Genomic DNA, 18,753 nt, shown 5'->3' with positions numbered 1-18,753 from the left:
CTTCATGGCTTGCTCAGGCTGCTTTCTTATAGAATCCAGGACCACCAGCCCAGGGATGGCCCCACCCACAATGGGCTGGGACCTCCCCTATCAGTCACTAAGAAAATGCCCCCATAGACTTGCCTACAGCCTCATCTTTAAGGAGACCCTTTCTAAATTGAGGTCCCATCCTCTCAGATGACTTTAGCTTGTGTCAAGTTGACGTAAAACTATCCAGCACACAACTGAAAGGGACAGAGGTGAATAAACACCAACAGTCTAAGGCTAGGGGGTGTACTTTAGGGCTTTACAGTAAAATCAAATGTGTGTTATAAGGAGTCCATAGGGTGTAGACTGAGCGAGGTAGCATTTAAGCTAAGATGTTAAGAATAAATAAGCATTAAACAAGCCTAAGGTGGTGGTCAAATGTGTTTCAAAGACAGAGAACAGTATATGCCAAGGAATAAGGTGTCAAAATGATGATGGAACTGAAATGATAGATAGGCTGTCTTGAAGAAAATCATAAAAACATAGTGGATGGAGGATGGGGGGAGGGCAGACCAGGAGAGTCGAAACCTATGAAGATGTCAGTAAGTTCTTAGCATTACACTCTAAAGAGGTTAGCCTGGCTATTGCATCAATGGTAAGAGGTTAGGCAAGGTTGAATGGTCATTGCCAAGACTTAGCTCAGGCAACAGTTGGTGGTAGACATCAGGACATGAGAGTGAGGCGATCTGAAGAGTAATCAGTAAGTAGAGATACTGGAATTCTGTGGTGCATAGTAAACAGAGAATGAGGACGTAAGAAAGTTCAAGGATACCATGAACTAACTGCCAACATATGGTGACAACATAAGCCGAATGGAAGCAGGACCCTGGTCTGTTGTAGAACATTTGTATGCTGTGGTTGGTATAATAAAAAGCTAAATGGCCAATAGCTAGACAGGAGAAATAGATGGGACTTCCAGGCAGAGAGAAGAAGAAGAAATAATTGAGGCGCATGGGAGACACCAATGGAAAAAATTAGACACACAGGACAGAGGAAAGGTAACCAAGCCATATGATAGACCATAGATTAATAGAAATAGGTTAATTAAGTTGTAAGCACTGGTTAGAAAAAAGCCTCAGCTAAGGCCAAGCTTTCACAATTAATAACTCATCTTCATGTCGTTATTTGTGAGCTGGTGGCCCAAAGGAAAGTCTGACTACACAGGTCTTCCAACATCATCACACCATCTGCTGAATGCCCTGCACCCCTAGAACTAATCACATTCCCCTTGCTATGCACAGGAAAATTTTCATTCTGAGAAAGAGCTGGGGGACGTGACCAGGTGAGGATGAGTCTCTGTAGGAGTGTGACTATGCCCGGGGGGCCATCTGTGCAGCTGGGATTGTCCCTGAGATCTGGTCCATAGGCGCTGAAGCATTTTTGCCTTGAACAATGGAGGATGATAGAGTTGACAGAAGTACAGATGATATAGTTTAACTATACCTCCATGGCCATAACTTCCTGTCCATGCTGACCTCTTCTGATCTTGGAAGTTAGGCAGGCTTATGCCTAGGCTGTACTGGGATGACAGTTCAGCTTATAAATGAGGCATGGTTGGAGATGAACAGTAACTAATAATGAGTAGAAATCCTGTAGTTAAGTCTTACAATAAGATTTACTTAAGACTCGAGTTATTTCTGAAATTGCTATGTCCTATATCCAGACAATGGTAGACCTCACATGAGGAAGCCCCAGGAAAGAATGAACAGATTGCAGGGACTACTGTCCTTTCAGGGGACCACCGAAATCTAAAGCTGCAAACAGTTGTCACGGTGCATCCTTATCATCCATCTCTAAGAAGAGAAAGATACAGGATGGTTAGAGATGATGGGGGAGGATGAGTACGCAGTCCTGCTTGCCTGCAGCAGGATGGACTTAAATATTATTTCAGGAAACTAAAAGTAAAGAGAAGACTGTCAGAGCAATGAAGTGACCTGTGGAACTCAGGCTTAGGCTGCTGTGGGATGTTCTGTATGTCAAATGTGTTGCTGATTAGTCAATAATTAAAACACTGATTGGCCATTGGCTAGGCAGGAAGTGTAGGCGGGACAAGGAGGAGAATAAAGCTGGGAAGTGGAAGGCTGAGTCAGAGAGACACTGCCAGCCGCCACGATGACAAACAGCATGTGAAGATGCCGGTAAGCCACAAGCCATGTGGCAAGGTACAGACTTATAGAAATGGATTAATTTAAGCTGTAAGAACAGTTAGCAAGAAGCCTGCCACGGCCATACAGTTTGTAACCAATATAAGTCTCTGTGTTTACTTGGTCGGGTTTGAGCGGCTGTGGGACTGGCAGGTGAGAGAGATTTGTCCTGACTGTGGGCCAGGCAGGAAAACTCAAGCTACATTAGGCGTGTCTTATGTGAAGGGTGAAGATGTCAACTTTCTCTAGCATTTTTTTTCTCTACTACCTCTCAGAGAGCAGGAATACATCCCAGGATTCCTGTGGCTGTCAAGCCTACCATACTACATCTAATCTGGAAAGTAAAAATTATCAAAGTCCAGAACCTGGAGAAGAAATGGTAAGAAAGGGTGATTGATAAATCAGCATGGAACATGGAAAAACAAATAATAGATGTATGACTAGGCAAGTAATTTTCTCTCTAAATTACAGCTTGCCTCACTGTAAAAATGGGAGAAATTAGAGAAATTTATAAACACTCATAACCATGATAGGTCTCCATTGAGGGAGACAGGTACAAGGTGGCTGCATGAAAGAGGCATTTATCATGCACAGTCCACAGACACAGAGGACACCATCACAGCATGTCACTCTCACAAGCAGGAAGGTGGCCAAGCCAAGGGGCATTGTGGGGCCAGGACCTGGCTCTTTCCCATGTGTACAGTTCTTTTTTTCCTCCATGTTGATGGTTATAATTAAAAGGCTGAGTCCACAGCCTTCCCTTTCACATGGCTTAGGGCTCAGGGGCTGGGAACATGTTGTGGGTATCCTTGCTTTCAGTTTGGTGCAGGGTCCTGAGCCTCTGGTGTTCCATGCAGAGGTATTTTGACATTTCAGCTGATGAAGAGATGGGAAACCAAGCTGTTTCCTGTGAAAAAACATGATTCCGATGGATAGGATTTTATTTTGAGGGGGAAAAAGATTCTTGTTTCTCTCGGCTTGCTTTGCTATCAGATTGCATCTCTAATAGTAATAAAGGGATATCTACTTAAAGCTCTAATGGCTGTTATCAAATATGCTAGCCACCAACCCCAAGTTTATTAAAATTGAGGTTTATTTAGTAGACCCAAGTTTATTAAAATTGAGGTTTATTTAGTAGAATTAGATACTCAGTTCTTTGATCTATCAATCTGCATCTCAATTGCTCCACAGATACAGTGTGTCTATGAAACCAGTGTTTGCTCTGAATGAGTGGGTCTCTGACTCTGGTGCCTTCTCTTGGGATCTTTTCCTTCTGTTTGCCTTGTCTGACTCCGATGTGTGAATTTTTGTTTTATCATGTCTTATTTGATTATTATCCCTTAGAAAGCTCTCTGTTTTCTAATGAGAAAGAGGAAGGGAATGGATCCGGATCAGGGGTAGGAGGAACTGCATGAAGCAGAGGAACTGAAAACTATAAACATGATACAGCTTATGAGGAAAACAAAAAGGAAAAAAATGGATACATAGCAGAAAAAAATTAAGAAACTAGCATTTGCATAATGTACAATGCAGACAGATCATTCTATTATTATAGAATTCTTTCTCAGAATACTACTCTATTTCCAACAGGAAGTGATTAAAAAGTGATGGAAAGATGAATTTTATGAAGAAAGGACATGATTTCTGTAAGAGACACTTTCCCTTTGAAGTCAATTCCTTTTGACTCATCTGCACATTACAACCATGAGAACTCTGTTAGCACTCGGAACGCCTCTTTCCACTGCTTACCAGCCAGGAAATGTGGAGATGTGTAATTCTTAAATTTTGTTCTTACTTTGATTTATTGTGGTGGGGGGAAGATGTGGGGAGGGGAGGGAGAGGTAAAGAAGGAGGGGAGCAGGAATTGGGAAGGAGGGAGAGACAGACAGAAGCGACACCTTGTATGAATTGGTTCTTTCCTTCCACTTTTACTTGTGGGTTCTGGGTTTTGAACTCAGGCCAACAGTCTGTGGAGCAAGCGCCTTTACCCACTGAACAGCCTTACCAGTACTTAACGCTTTTAGATTGTATTTTTCTGAATCATAAGGAATTAGAGTCATTCATTCCTCCTGCTTGACCCACCATGTAGCATATGACGACAAGGCAGGCACACCCTCCTCTTCTGGGTCTCTTGCACATAGCAAGAAATCAGGAACGCAGTAGATGCTCAGCAAGTAAGTATTGAATTTGTAAGTCCCTTAGATAACACTTAAGAAAGTTAATTACTTCATTAAGTTAATGAGACCATATTCTCTGGCAAGACCTTCTTCAGGGGTTAAACTTGAGTAAGATTTGGACCTTACAATACATCTGGAACAGAATCAGAGCATCCCAGTAGGTCATGAGACAGGTTCTCTTCAAAGTTCCCAAAGAAGTATGGGAGAACAGACAGAACATATTCCACCAAGCCAGAAATAGGGGCTTTCGAGAGAGTGCTGCAGAAGGATAACTTCTAGATCTTGGATCTGCTGTAGTAACAGCTTACTCGAGTGTTTTAAATATGGCAGATATAAAGAAAGCAAGGCATGCAGTACTGAGTGGGCTCTCTGGTCCTTCCTAAAGACCCCTAAGCCTCAGCCACACTGGATTTGCTAAGTATGAAAATCTCCTTTCCCTTTTCCAGAGAGAGAAGAAAAATAATCAAAGCTAGTAAAAAGGCGGCCATTGAACACCCTGAGGACACAGGGAATAGGTCACAGCAGGCTAGAATGTCCTTCTAAATGACCACAGGAAGCTAAGGAAGTTTGCAAAGCTTTGTAGAGCTGTGGAACAAGAATAAATATTCTAACTTTACAGAAAGCGAGAGTCAGCGGGATAGCAGCTCATGACCAACAGCCCCACTGCCCATCCTGGGATAGATAGAGAAGATTCTGAGTGACACGAGGAGAGTAGATCTAGGCCCTCGAAGAGGGATCAAACCTCCAGCTAACCGTAGATGGTAGAGTTGGTGGTCTAAGATTTCAAAACGCCTATGGCTAATGTTTTCAAGACAACAGTCAAAAGCACAGGAAAAGGATTTGAAGAGGAATTTCATCAGGGAAGCAGAATCGACAGCAAGCTGATAAAATGGCCATTTGAGAACGATAAAAAGGGAAATAGAACAAATTAAGACTCTGATATATTTATGTAGTGAATGGCAGATTAGACACAAAGGAAACACAGTATAGAATATGGCCTGTCAGAATACATGGAAGGGAGAGTGGAGAGAAAATGGATTAAATGGCCAAGCAAAACAAGTCTCTGAAGAAGTAGGAGTGAGGGTGTATGCCTTTAGTGCCAGTACTCAGACGAAGAGATCTCTATGAGTTCGAGGTCAGCTTCAACTTCTTCTACATAAAGAACTCTAAGCCAGCCAGCCCTACATAGTGAGACCTGGCTCAAAAAACAAAGAGAGAGTCACAATAAGCAAAACCTACAACAAACAAACAAAAAACCATCGTGCATTAAAAACTAAGTGTGTATATGTGGACAGGAAATCTTAGAAAGATAAACACACTACGACAAACAATATGTGAAGACACACTAACCAAGGATTTCCCCGAACTGATGAAAGACATCCATCCACATATTCAGTCAGCTTCACCCACATAAATACAAAGGAAATCAATGCAAAGCTGCCTGGAGTTTCATATGCAATAAAAATATCCCTGGAACCAGAAAATGAAATAAGGACACTCCTTGTAAATAAAGGGTGAGAAAATTATGATCATCTGTGAGGAAGAAGACAGCTCTTGCTGGAGATGTCAAAATGGATGAGAGACTGGAGGGCACTGGCAGGTGCGGGGTATGAGGTTGGGTGCGTCAACACTGACAGAGAAAATACAAAAATTAAGTACCCTGGAAATCTGGATGAAAAAGTCTAGCAGTCTGACTCAGATTCAATTCAGAAAAGGGACGAGGACATAAAAGGACTTCATGGATGGAGCAGGAATGTGGAAGACACAAGAGTAAAGTGTAACTGCTACACAAAAATGCACAGGGCATACTCCAGGCTGCTTTCTGAAAGAGGGTCCAAAGAACGCGCCACGAACAAGAGGATGAAACCAAGGAACAACTTCCCAACATTAATGGATAAATAGTGACTCTGGGAAGGAATTGAGATTGGGGGAGTTCCACCTCCTACATACAGAGCAAGGATTTATACAGAAAGGCATCTACATGGATCACCACAACCAGCACCAGAAGTTAGCTGGCCCCATGATGCTCCAGGGAGCCCAGGACTTCTCAGTCCAGTGGTCCAGAATGATAGAACCATTACTCCGAGGACCAGGAGTTTTGTTTCAGATGAATTAAAAAAGATCGAATATAACCTGTGTTCTTTATGGACAAATAGAAAAAAATACAGAGTTAGTGCAATGCTCACAGGATGAAAAATCATGACTGAGGCTGGAGGTCTGAGAATGTTTCCACAGTACGATGGCTACTCACTGGTTTTCTCCCTTTTCTCCAAAAGTCACATTTGGGGGATCACTGCATCACATCTGGAAATCTCTCCCCTGGCTCATAAATCCCCGGATGACTCAGTGGGGTTAAAAACGTGATGTCCTCCGAGCTCAGACAGTTTCCCTCCGATTCCATTCAGCCTTTCGCTGCAAAACTGATGCATTGGTAAAACACAATGGCATGGTCAGTGCAGACTGGAGACAGTGAAATCGCCATGTTCCTGCTTTCCAGAGGTAACTGTGGACCCAGGAGCACAGAGGATGTAGGAGGGGCAGAATGTTGAATGGCCACTTTTGAGACTCCGTGAAGGAGTGTTCCTCCTGTGAACGCTTTCCATCCTCCCACTAGATGGTTCTTCTCAGGGTCAGACATGTTGGAAAGTAATACAATATGTAGTGGTCCAAGACATAAAAGATATCAGACAGATCCCTGCCCAAAAGAGGAGACCACCCCCACCCTGTCCACACTATAATGCTACGAATCCTTCCACTCACCACTTATTTCAAATGATCAAATGGTCGTCTATGAATGGAACCAGCAAACTTGCTTTCTCTGAGGAGAGGGCAATTAGGATCTCCTCACAGGGAACTCTCACTGTCAGGGCATTTAATGAAGGAACCGAACCACATCAGCACCATCTCCTATGACTTCTAGTCTGCCAGACGCTGAACAAGGTCCTTCACCCTCCCAATAACTGGTATCCCAGTTGCCTGTGCCTGTGTGTCTGCTTCTTGTCTTGGTTTCTTTGTTTGTTGCTCTGATGAAATACAGTGACAAAAGCAACTTCAGATATAAAGGGTTTGTTTTAGTTCACAGTTTAAGGTATAGTCCATCATGGTGAGTTGTCAAGGCATCGGGATCCCGAAGCATCTTGACATATGATGTCCACAGTGAACAGATGCATGCTAGTGCTCAGTCCAGGATTTCCCACTGAGGGCCAGGATCTCCCCCCTCAGGAGGATGCATCTTCCTACACCTACTCCATAGGCAAGATGATCCCCCACAGGTAGGCCAAAGGGTCCATCTCCCTGGAGACTCTACATTGTGTCAAGCATACAGTTGGCAGTAAAACTGCACCTCCCATATGAGGGAGTGGATTCTTTGAGAGCAGAGGTCTCATTCAAAATGCTGCCGTGTGGACTCAGAACCTGGCACTGTAGATGTACTTGTCAAGGGATAAAAAGAAAAAGAGAGGAAAGGGACAGTTTGAACAAAGCGTCCTCTGTTAACTTCCCAAAATAGAATTTTTACTTATTTTCTAAGTAGAGGAGGAAAAAAAAAGAAAGAACAGATGGCTATGGTGACCAGTGATCAAGCTTGAAAAGCCGAGGTTCAAATTATTACTCAGTCGTTCCTCCGAGGCTATAAGGGAAGAGCGCAAAACCCTCTGTACCATTCAAATGTTACCACTGGGTGCAGACTCTACATTCAGATTTATCTCTCCTCACTCCCTGCCTTCCTACTCCTACTGCAGCAGCCAAGCTCAGATCCTCATTATCATCTGTCTTGGCCTTGTGCAGCACAGAGCGCTTGCTTTCCTACATAATGTGTTTTCATTGGAAATCATTATTTATCTCTGAAAATGCACCTTAAAATTGCTTCTGCTTTGAAACCATCCCCTGGCACATCTCTGTTCTCGTCACTCTGTGTGCCCACATTTATTTTAACACTTGTCAGCCTCATTTTTAATCACTTTGGTTTCTTCACTAGGCAATGCATGGGCTGCGAAAAACAAAGATTCTCTAACACAACCCCTGTGTCTTCTTTATTTCTAAATCTCTGGAATTTCTGGGGCCCTTGACATCTAACACAGACTAAACAAGTGCCAGATAAGATGATATGGGTTAGACTCCCACAAAGAACCCAGAGCAGTGTTCTCAACCTTCTTAATGCTGAGACCCCTTAATACAGTTCCTCATGTTGTGGTGACCCCAATCATAAAGTGATTTCATTGCTATTTCATAACTGTAATTTTGCTACTGCTATGAATCATAATGTAAATACCTGTTTTCCAATGGCCTTAAGTGACTCCTGTGGAAGGGTAGTTGACTCCCCACTCAAAGGGGTTGTGACCCACAGGTTGAGAACACCAACCTAGAGGGAGGGAGGTAAGGGAGACATGAATCAGAACACTGAGTGTCCTGGTTAGGATTGCTGTGATAAAACACTGACCAAAAACAACTTTAGGAAGAAAGGGGGTTTATTTCAGCTCACACTTCATAATACATCACTGAGGGAAGCTAGGGTAACTCAAGACAGGGGCCTAGAGGTAGGAACCAAAGCAGAGACCATAGAGGAGCAGACTAGGGATGGCATTGGGATGTGTTCTTGTATAGAAAATGACCCACAGACATGCCCACAGGCAAATCTGATGGAGGCAATTTCTCAGTTGAAACTCTCTTCCCAGGTAATTCAAGGTTGTATCATGGTGCACAAAAACTTCCCAGCACACTGGATAACCAGAATATTGGGAACTCAAATGGCACCAAGATTGGCACAATCCCCTTTTGTATTAAGAAATGCCTACCAACCCCTGCCCCCACCAAAAAAAAATCACCCATGATGGTAGACATCATCATGATCATAACCAGAAAAAAAATCTCAGGACCCTGATGTGCTACTTCAAAGGGATACTCAAGGTTGACATAGCTTTGAGCTACAGTCCTGTATGAGACTGTACCTCACCATGTGAATAAATGTGTGGTCATTATGTTGGGAAATGAGGATTTATACACTATCCATGAGAATATATGCTAATCGTTGAGGGAAAAGAGTATGGCGGGTCCTCAAAAATCTAAAAGGAAAAAAAATACCATGCAATCCAATAATCACCTTGGATATAGAGCTGAAAAAGACAATATTAGACTGTGAAAGGTTTCCATACTGTAGCACTATTCATAATAGCCAAGATAGGCAATCAATGTAAATGTCCCTTAATGGCTGAAGAGATAAGTAAAATGTATATGCAAATGAATTGCTATCAACTTAAATGGAACTGGAAGACACTTTGTTCAGTGAAGTCAGCCAGATGCAGAAAGACAAACATCATCTGATCTCACTCATCTATACAATTTAAAGGGGCTGATAAGTAGTTGCCTGACAGTGAGGAGAGATGGGACATGGACGGATATTGGCTAAGAGGTACTGTTAGAGTTTGGCTTCTGTTGCTATGGCTAAAACACTCTGACCAAAAAAAAAAATACAGAGGAGAAAAAGGGGTTACTTGGCTTACAGTTCCAGGGCATTGTCCATCATTTCTGAGAAGTCAAGACAGGAACTCAAGCGACTGGCCACATCACAGCCACAGTCAAGAGTAGAGAAAAAAAGAATGCACCCATTGCTTAATAGAGGCAGTCTTCTTTACTCATACAGTTCAGGGCCCAGCCTAGGGAATGGTGCTGCCCCCAGTGGGCTGGGCCAATTAACAATCAAGACAATTCCCAAGGATAATCCCACCGGCTAACCTGATCTAGATAATTCCTTAATTGAAACTCTTCCCAGGTGATTCTAAATTGTGTCAAGTTGACAGTTAAAACTAACCAGTGCAGGTACAATGTTAGTGTTAAACAGTAAATAACTTCTCATATTCTACGGCACAAGGCAGATATAATTACTAATATGCATTGTATATAGTAAGGAAAAAGGATTTTGAATATATTCATTTCAAGTAAATGAAAAAAGCTTAAGGTGACATATGCTAATTAGCCTCATCCCCAAAGGTATGCATTAATCAAAATATCACATTCTCTCATAAATATGCACAAGATATAAAAATCAAACAAAAAACTATCGTGCATTCATTGAGAAATCAAAATGATTACCACACAAATTATCAAGTGGTTATTTAAACCACCACATCACTTGACTCTCCCTTCCTGGACACACGTGAATCACCTGCCCCAAGTCTCTGCTAGGTGTCACTCTGTGCCTGAGCTCTAGCCAGTGGACTATGAGTGGAAGGGATCCACTTTGCTTCCAAGCCTGGACCATTCAGATCTAACATGCCATTTTGCGTGCTTCTTCATTCACCTGTGGCTAAAACACCCCGACCAAAACAACATGGAGGAGCAAAGGGTCTTTTTGATGTACAGTTCCAGGTGATTGTCATTCATTTCTGGCAAGTCAATGCAGGATCTCAAGCAGTTGGCCAGGTCAGAGTCACAGTCAAGATTGCATGGGTGCATTCTTTTTTCCCCTCCAATCTGCTTGCTTAATGGAGCCAATTTTCTTTACTCAGACAGAAGCAGATATAGTTAAGAACCCTGGGAGACAATTGACTAGTAAGTGGATGAGAAAGTACACTCAGTCTCAGAAACATGCCCTGCAGATTTCTCTGACTCAGTTTCTAGAAACCCCATCACATGCGATATGAGCTGTGAAGATCCTACATTTCAGCTGCACACTGTGATTCTCTCCAGGAACCTCAGTACATGGAAAATCAAGGAGGAAAGATTGTGAGTTCAAGGCTAGTTTAGGCTGTACATAGAGAGTCTGTTTCAAAAGCAAGTAAAAAATCTCACATCTCAGTAGCTTCACATAAAAAAAAAATTTTTTTTCTTTATTGTGGCAATTTGCCCTTGATACAAATTCAGACATGAATCACCCCAACCCCTCCTCTGATGCATGAAGATTAATTCTTGCAATGCCTCCTATGTTAGCTAATTTTAACTACCAACTTGGCACAATTTAGAATTACCGGGGAAGAGAGTCTTAATGAGGAATTATCTAGATCTTATTGGCCTCTGGCACATTTGTGGGACATTGTCTTAATTGTTAATGGACATAGGAAGACCCACTCCGAAGTGGGGTGGCACCGTTTAGAGGGCTGGGCTCTGCAGTGTGAGCGTGAAGAAAAGTTGGAACTGAGCATAGAGAACAAGGAAGCGTGGACATGCAGTCTTTTCTCCCTGCCCTTGACTGCACGTGTGGTGTGACCAGCCAGCTCACACACCATCCTCCATGACTTCTCTGAAATGACAAACTATAACCTGGACCTCTAAACTGAAACAAACCCCTTCCTTCCCAAAGCTGCTTTTTGTCAGGAAATGCTATCATGTGACAGAAGTCAAAGTCGAGCACTTCTTTGACAGGGTAGGATGTGAAGGTGAGGCTAATGCTTTTGCTCCCTGTCACATGGGTGGGTACAGGCTTGGGAATTGGCTGTTCCATTTTCTCATGGGAATTGGACAAGAGACAAGCAATGGCTTCAGAGCGTGTCCTTCCATCACAGGAGACCAGTTTGGAAAGGGTGGATCTTACCACAGTGAGTTGGAGCCACCTTCTCCACAGTGATAGGTCTTTGAGTTGAATATCCTGTGGTTTGACAGTATGATTTTTTTTTTCATTCCTTCAGTTGTGGCCTTGGGATCTGGCATGTCTGCCCTAGAACATTCTTCTCCACTACCTGGGCCTGCGCTGCTCAGTGCATACTTCTAGAACATCTAACAAATACCTCTGTGCTTCGACACCATCGGCTGTCTGGTGAGTGAGGCAGTGAATCGGGAGAGTTCCATGCCATTCCCACCTTGTCAAGTGTCCCTAGATCTATTCAGTGCCGTGTGCCTGCATCTGTTCCGGTGCCCTGTGTGTCCTGGTGGCTGTCATAAGAGAAATTCTATCATTGTAGAGAAGGGAGGGGCCTTGCTTGATGTGTTACCCTTCAACGTTGTTTCCAAGCCAGAGATTGTTGAGATGACTTCGTGGCGAGGAAGACTCTGAGTCACACCAGGCTTTCTAGTTCTATTTTGGGAAACCCGTGGGAGGCAGTGTGGTGTTGTGGCAAACAGCGGGCCACTGGAGTCACCCTGGCCTGGGTTCGGAACTTGACTCAAGCTCACCAGCTCTGTGGGACTGAAATAGTGCTCTGACTCTGAGCCTCGCTCCCTTTCCCTGTGAAATGAGATATTGAGTGATTAAAAAGACTCACAGGACATGCCAGCAGGACACTCAGTGATGCATGGACAGTGCAGAACACACATTCTGGAACATACCATCAGGAAGTGTCACATTGTATCTCTTCTAACTTCAGTGTGTCTACTACTTCTATTAATACTGTAAGAATGTAGTCATATATTCACCTCAATGTTCAAAGCTACCCAATATATTATTCAAGAAAAAAAGTTTCCATTATACCAGCCTACCCTCAGGTACCTCACATCTAGAATACAAATAATAGCTGCTTCATTGTTTGGGAAATGTTAAATCAATTGTAGGCAAACTTGTTGAATTTGAACAAGGTTCAAGTGCATCTGTTCTCTTAGGAATCGGCTAGGTGCTGTGGCGTTACTGTATGCCACATGAGCACTGTCTATAAAAACGCTAACTAGTATTAATTAAATTGTACTTTGGTCCAGGCTCTTGGCTAACGATTCAATATAGCCTCCAAAACAACATCCCAAGAAGGTCCCATTGCTTCAATTTTGAAGATGAGGAATGTGTTGTTTAGATAGTTAAGGCAACCATCTGGGTTCCCCACAGTTAGAAGCACGATTCCATGCAGGGTCTCCAGCTACAGCGTTCATGCAGCCCCCAGGGCATGAGCTTTGACCCTTATTCTTCGTTACTGCATAGATGGCCGGGTAGGACTTCTGTGTTGAGGAGAGTGTCGTGAGCGAAGGGAACTGTCTTGAGGCACATTCTTTCAGTTGTGGAGATGCACTGCCTGTCTAGATTGAGCTTGCCCTGAACTCAGCCAAAGAGCTGGCAATAGAGATTGGACATTCAGTTCCTTCACCTTAATGAAATACGTAACAGGCAGGAATGGGGAGAGGGGGAGCAAATTACTGCCAACAGGGAGGATAGCTGTGGAGTTTCCAGAGAAGCACACATTTGAAGAGGAGGATCCCAAGCCCCACAAGAACAACAGAAAGCAAACCATGGCTACCATGCTATCTATTTTTGTTGCCTCTGTATTGGAAACTGCCATCTAGAAAGCATCACGAAAATATTTTAAACCCACATCATCTGTTTCCTTTTCCTTGGACTATCGGGAGTTCTTTGGACCACTCCTGGCCCCAATGACTTCAACCGGTGGCTTGGCAACTGTCACAGGTGAGCCTTGAACCAGATACCTCCCATGGAGGCCGCCACTGGGGGAGCGATGGGCGGCATGCCAAGGCACACGGTTGAATCAGCAAAGGTTTCTGATCTGTGTTCTCATGTTGAGACATAAAGCCCGGACTGACAGCAGGACACCTGTCCCTCAAACCAGAAAACCAGGGTCTAGCACCTGTTCTGGTGGTTTCATTCTCCCCTGTGGCTTTGAGCTGGCTGGTTCCTTCCTCTTTTTCCACATCTGGATCTTCTATTCTGCTGTGTTCCACCAGGCACCCATTCTCGGGCTCCCTTTGCGATTCTCAGGCTTCTGATTTCAATTTTAGATCGCCTTTGCAACTCCATGGGGCGCTCCTTCATCCTCGTACCTCTACTAACACAGTAGAGGAGAGTTTGCATTCATGGGTGGTGTCTACTGTCTCCCCAGCTGGGACGGCCTTCACCCAGTTTCCTATCTTACATGGATTCAATTCCCTGGGGGAAGAGACCCAGGATAGTTATAAGGGTCATATTCTAATTTTTTTTTTTTTTGGTTTTTCGAGACAGGGTTTCTCTGTGTAGCTTTGCGCCTTTCCTGGGACTCACTTGGTAGCCCAGGCTGGCCTCGAACTCACAGAGATCTGCCTGGCTCTGCCTCCCGAGTGCTGGGATTAAAGGCGTGCGCCACCACCGCCCTCTAATTTTGAATGTGCATTCTTTGAGGAATTGAAGGTCACCAATTGTCAGACGTTCTCGGAAGACCAGTCATTTAACATACCATCTCACTGAAAGCTCCATGGACTTCAAACAAGCCACAAGGTGCTCAACCATGCAGGACCTTTCTTTACAGAGCTCCCTAAAAGCTGTCTAGGCAGACTGTCTCTCTCAGAGATAAGTAGCGCCACCTCCTTTCCTTTCCTATCTGCAATTGCCCTGAGAGCCTGAGACGTTAGAGCCCATCCCCCATCCTCAGAGAGCACAGTCGGAAATGAGTTCAAAGACGTGTGAGCTTAGACCTCTACCCCACACCTGTCTGTCTCTCTCACACATTCAGTCCCTGCAGTAGTCACTTCTGAGAGAAGTGCTGGGGGCTGGTGCGGCGAGGGGGCGGGGATTGTGGTGGCCACTCACACTATACCAGATTTCCTGAGCTGTAATTCACATAACCATACAATTCCTATGCAATTTTGAGTGTTACACTTCAACTCCCGTAGCTTGGTGCATGCCGGGCAAATGCTGTACCACAGAGCTTGGTGCCCAGCCTCTGAATTGTGCTTTCAATGACTGAGATGTATCCTTCTGCCAATGCACATGACTCTAAATCCTCTCCCTCTGCCTCTTTTTTTTGTTTTGTTTTGTTTTTTTTAATCATTTTGACTGTGTGGCTGGCTACCAGCCTGTAGTCCCGCTAGGCCTGCTGGGCAATACTGCTTTGCAAACGCTGCCCCACCCCCACCCCCACCCCAGCTTCTGGAATGAGTAGCCCTGACCTTCACTTGCCTGTTCAGCCAGTGTGAGGGCAGGAAGGGGAAGGGTGGAGGAGAGTTCCCACCCTTTCCTGCATAACAACGTGGGCCTCCAACGTGTACCAGCTACCCAAACAGCCAACAAAAAGAACAGTGTCTTCATGTGCCTTGTGCTGTTCTTTTGCCCGATTCCTCACTTGAAATCGTCTTTGAAATCCTTAAATTAGGCTTAATTTTTTTTTCTTTCCACACGGCAAAATTGCCTCATTATTTGCAAGAGTGTATCAATAATACAAAAATAGTACACAGAAGAAAGCCGCATCAATTAATACCCACATCTTATTCAGCTCTAGACAATGACTGCTAAAAAGGAACCATTTCCACTAATTTAACTTATTATCTGTCATGTGAAGTACCTTCCTCCATCTGGAGAGAAGAGAAGCACTCAGATTGGTTGGGGCAGTCTGTGAGCCTTTTATTTGGACTCTGTATTATTGTTATTTATTTTTTCAACCACCCTGTTTATCATATTTCAAGGGGTTCCAGACCAAAAATACAGCAAGTTGTCAACTGATGAAACATGGACGGCACCGGCTGCAGACATTAGAGCGACCTTTGGGGAAGACCCCGCTGGACAGCCCGAAAGGAACTCTCTCTTAGAGGCCTGTTTGACTCTCTCTGGAGCTTGGACTACTCAGTGTCTCCTCAGGACCTGTGTTCTCACCAGAACACAGCAAAGGCGGCTCTCCAGCAGGGAGATGTCCCTAGAGCTGTGGACCAGCGTTTCTACATTTCTCAAGAGGCTGCTGATGAAGGCAAGCCTCAGCCCTGGTATTCCCACAGGAGTGAACACAGGCCAGAGGGCCCTGGTATGTCAATTCTCCCTCCTTCCTTCCCCTGGCTTTAGAATCCAAGGTTTTTTTCTGTAGAGGGAGAGAATAGCAAAGCCACTTGCCTTACATCCCCAGGTCATGCTCCTTCCCACCCAGCAGGCTCCGATTTCACTGAATGGAGACTCTCCTCTCCAACCAGAATCGCCTAAGGCAAGCTCACTGTGGGAATAAAGATGACTCATGCCTCACCCTAAACAGCAAAGTGAGAAAGGAAGAGAGATTTTTTTTTTTCCACCGTGAGGAAGGCACTTTAGTGTTAATTGTTACCAGAGCTCTTGCTGCTACTTTAGGAAGTAAAGCTCAGAGTGAGCAGATGGGAGCGCAAGTCTTTGGACAAGTTAGGTGAAGCCAGAAATCCCAATGGGTTGAAACCGGGTTCCTTAGCCCCAGGGCACCAGGTTCCAGAGGCTCCTACCTACCTACAGGACCAGAAGAGAAACTGAAATGCAGAATGGAAGGACCATGTAGAAAGTAAAGAAGAAGAGGGGCTATGGAGGTGCTTGTCCTGCTAGTATGAGGAACTGAAGTTGGACCCCAGCATCGACATAAAAAGGCAGGCTCAGAGACATCCATCTGTAATCTCAGCGCTGGGAGGGCTGAGGAGGCAGGTCCCTGAAACTCACTGGCCAGCAAGCCTCGCTAAATTGATGAGCTTCAGGTTTAGGGAGAGACCCTGCTTCCAAAAGTAACATGGTTGCTTTGCGGTTAAGAGCACTTGTTACTCTTGAAGAGAACCTGGGGTTAAGTTTCCCAGCCCCCACATGGTCGCTAACAACCCCCTCTGATTCCAGTCCCAAGGAATATGATGCCCTCTTCTGACCTCTGGGGCCACCAGGCACATATGCATACAAGCAGGCAAAACATTCATGCACATAAAAAATAAAACTAAAACAAAAACAAAAGCAAAATGTGGAGAGCCATTGAGAAAGACACACCCAGTGTCGACCTCATACACAGGAACAAACCCAGGAAGGATGCTTTACTAGTGGGCGGTGTTGTGTTAGAGCAACGTCGTCCCTGAGTACACAGAGACCCCTAGGGGTACCTATGAAGGCCTAGGAGCTACCTCTTCAACAGTGCAAAGCTCTGGTTTTCTTCTTCCCTTGGTGCTCTGAAGATGTCCCAAAAGCCTTCAGAGGAGTTCTGTTTTAGCATCCCCAATCAGGGAGGCAAGCAGGGCTGTTGGGAGGATCACTGAGGGCTGAGGAGAGTAGCAGGCCCCCTCAGCCCACACAGAGGATGGGAAGGTGAATGAGCATGGTCCCTGCATGTTCCGAGGGAAGTCTGTCCTTGGCTAAGAGGTCAACGAATATGGAGAGTCTGGAGTCAGGAGGCTGAGTGAGATCAGGAAGCTGTGAGCTCAGGCCAGCCCTGAAGATGACTCAGGGAGCTCAGTGCTGGACCTTTTGATTCCCCACAAAGAAACTGAACGATGGCAGGATGGAGGTGGATCTTTACCAAGGAGCCCATGGCTACTTGTGCCCTCTCCAGATGCCTTCAGCTAAAGAGGAGAAGGAGAAGCAGGGCAGCCCACAGAGACCTGCTCCGAGGTAATGAGCGGAAATAGAAAATGTAATTAACATGTCTGCCCTGAGAAAGGAGAGCTAACTCTATTACCCTCGGCCTCCCTGCTTCCATTATGAATGATTGTGTTTCAATTATGATCCCCAAAGTATTTCCTTCAGGAAACATGTCAGGGTTCCGCAATAGGAAAAACGGAAATGGAGCCATGAAAGTTTAATTTATTGTGGTGACTGCATTTTAAAAAGGAAAAAGAACCGGACTTGCAGGGGCGGGGGGGGGGGGGGGGGGGGGCTGATGCCACCCACACACAGCAGGGACTCACCTGCTGGGAGCAGCAGGGAGTGTTTGTGTAAAAGAAGCCCAGACTGGGTGGAATCTTGTCTGATGATAAAGGATGCTGAAGGAGAGGGGACAACACCCCACCCCCACCCCCACCCAACCCCTCCCCACCCCCGTTCTCTAAGTCACCATGTTCCTACTAGCCCACTTTGCAGGTCCCCTTGAGACATTCAGGAAGCAGAGCACTTGGTTTGAGGGTGACCAACAGTCTGGCTCCAGCACCCTACAGGATACAGGGCTGAATGAGTAGGGTGTATCCAGTGCCCTCGAAAATCTCAGAGTGTCATAATAGTGAGGAAATGGCAGCTACAGTGGCAGGGATAAAAACCGAACTACAGGGCTCCTATGGCAAGCCCAGGGCAATCGATGGGTGAAGAGCCAGCTGAGGAAATCAATAGGTTACCAGGGTTCTGACTCATGCTGGTCAATGGTCCTCTCAGGGGAGACATCACCTCCACAGACTCCAGAGGGGATAGACTCCTCCAGTGCTGCCTCCATTCATTCACTCATTCATGCTCCCACTCCAAGTGGAGCTGACAATCCCACCAAGGATAAGTCCCACCTGCTCAGTGAGGACACACTAGGCTAGTGGAGGAGATGTAATCAGGAAGTCAAGATAAATAAGGAGGCAGGGCTACACCAGAGGCTTAGCTCTATAGGAGGGTCTGGGATCTCAGCTATAGCAGCACCCCGGGGGATTCTCTGCAGGAGAAATGCCGGTTTCCAATAGAGACAGTCCTCTGCAGTGTTTCTTAGGAAGGCTAGAGGGTTTGCTGGTAGATAAATGGGAACAGGCCCCTGCAGGGAAGCCAGAGACTGTGATTTCCGGTCTGCCAGGATTGCTGTAGGGAGGGACAGGAGAGAGACTTGGAGTGTGATTCAGGT

The sequence above is a fragment of the Peromyscus californicus genome, unplaced genomic scaffold (assembly GCF_007827085.1).
Source record: "Peromyscus californicus insignis strain IS unplaced genomic scaffold, ASM782708v3 Scaffold_1__1_contigs__length_55948999, whole genome shotgun sequence".
NCBI lineage: Eukaryota > Metazoa > Chordata > Mammalia > Rodentia > Cricetidae > Peromyscus > Peromyscus californicus.
Note: the sequence above shows the minus strand (reverse complement) of the source record.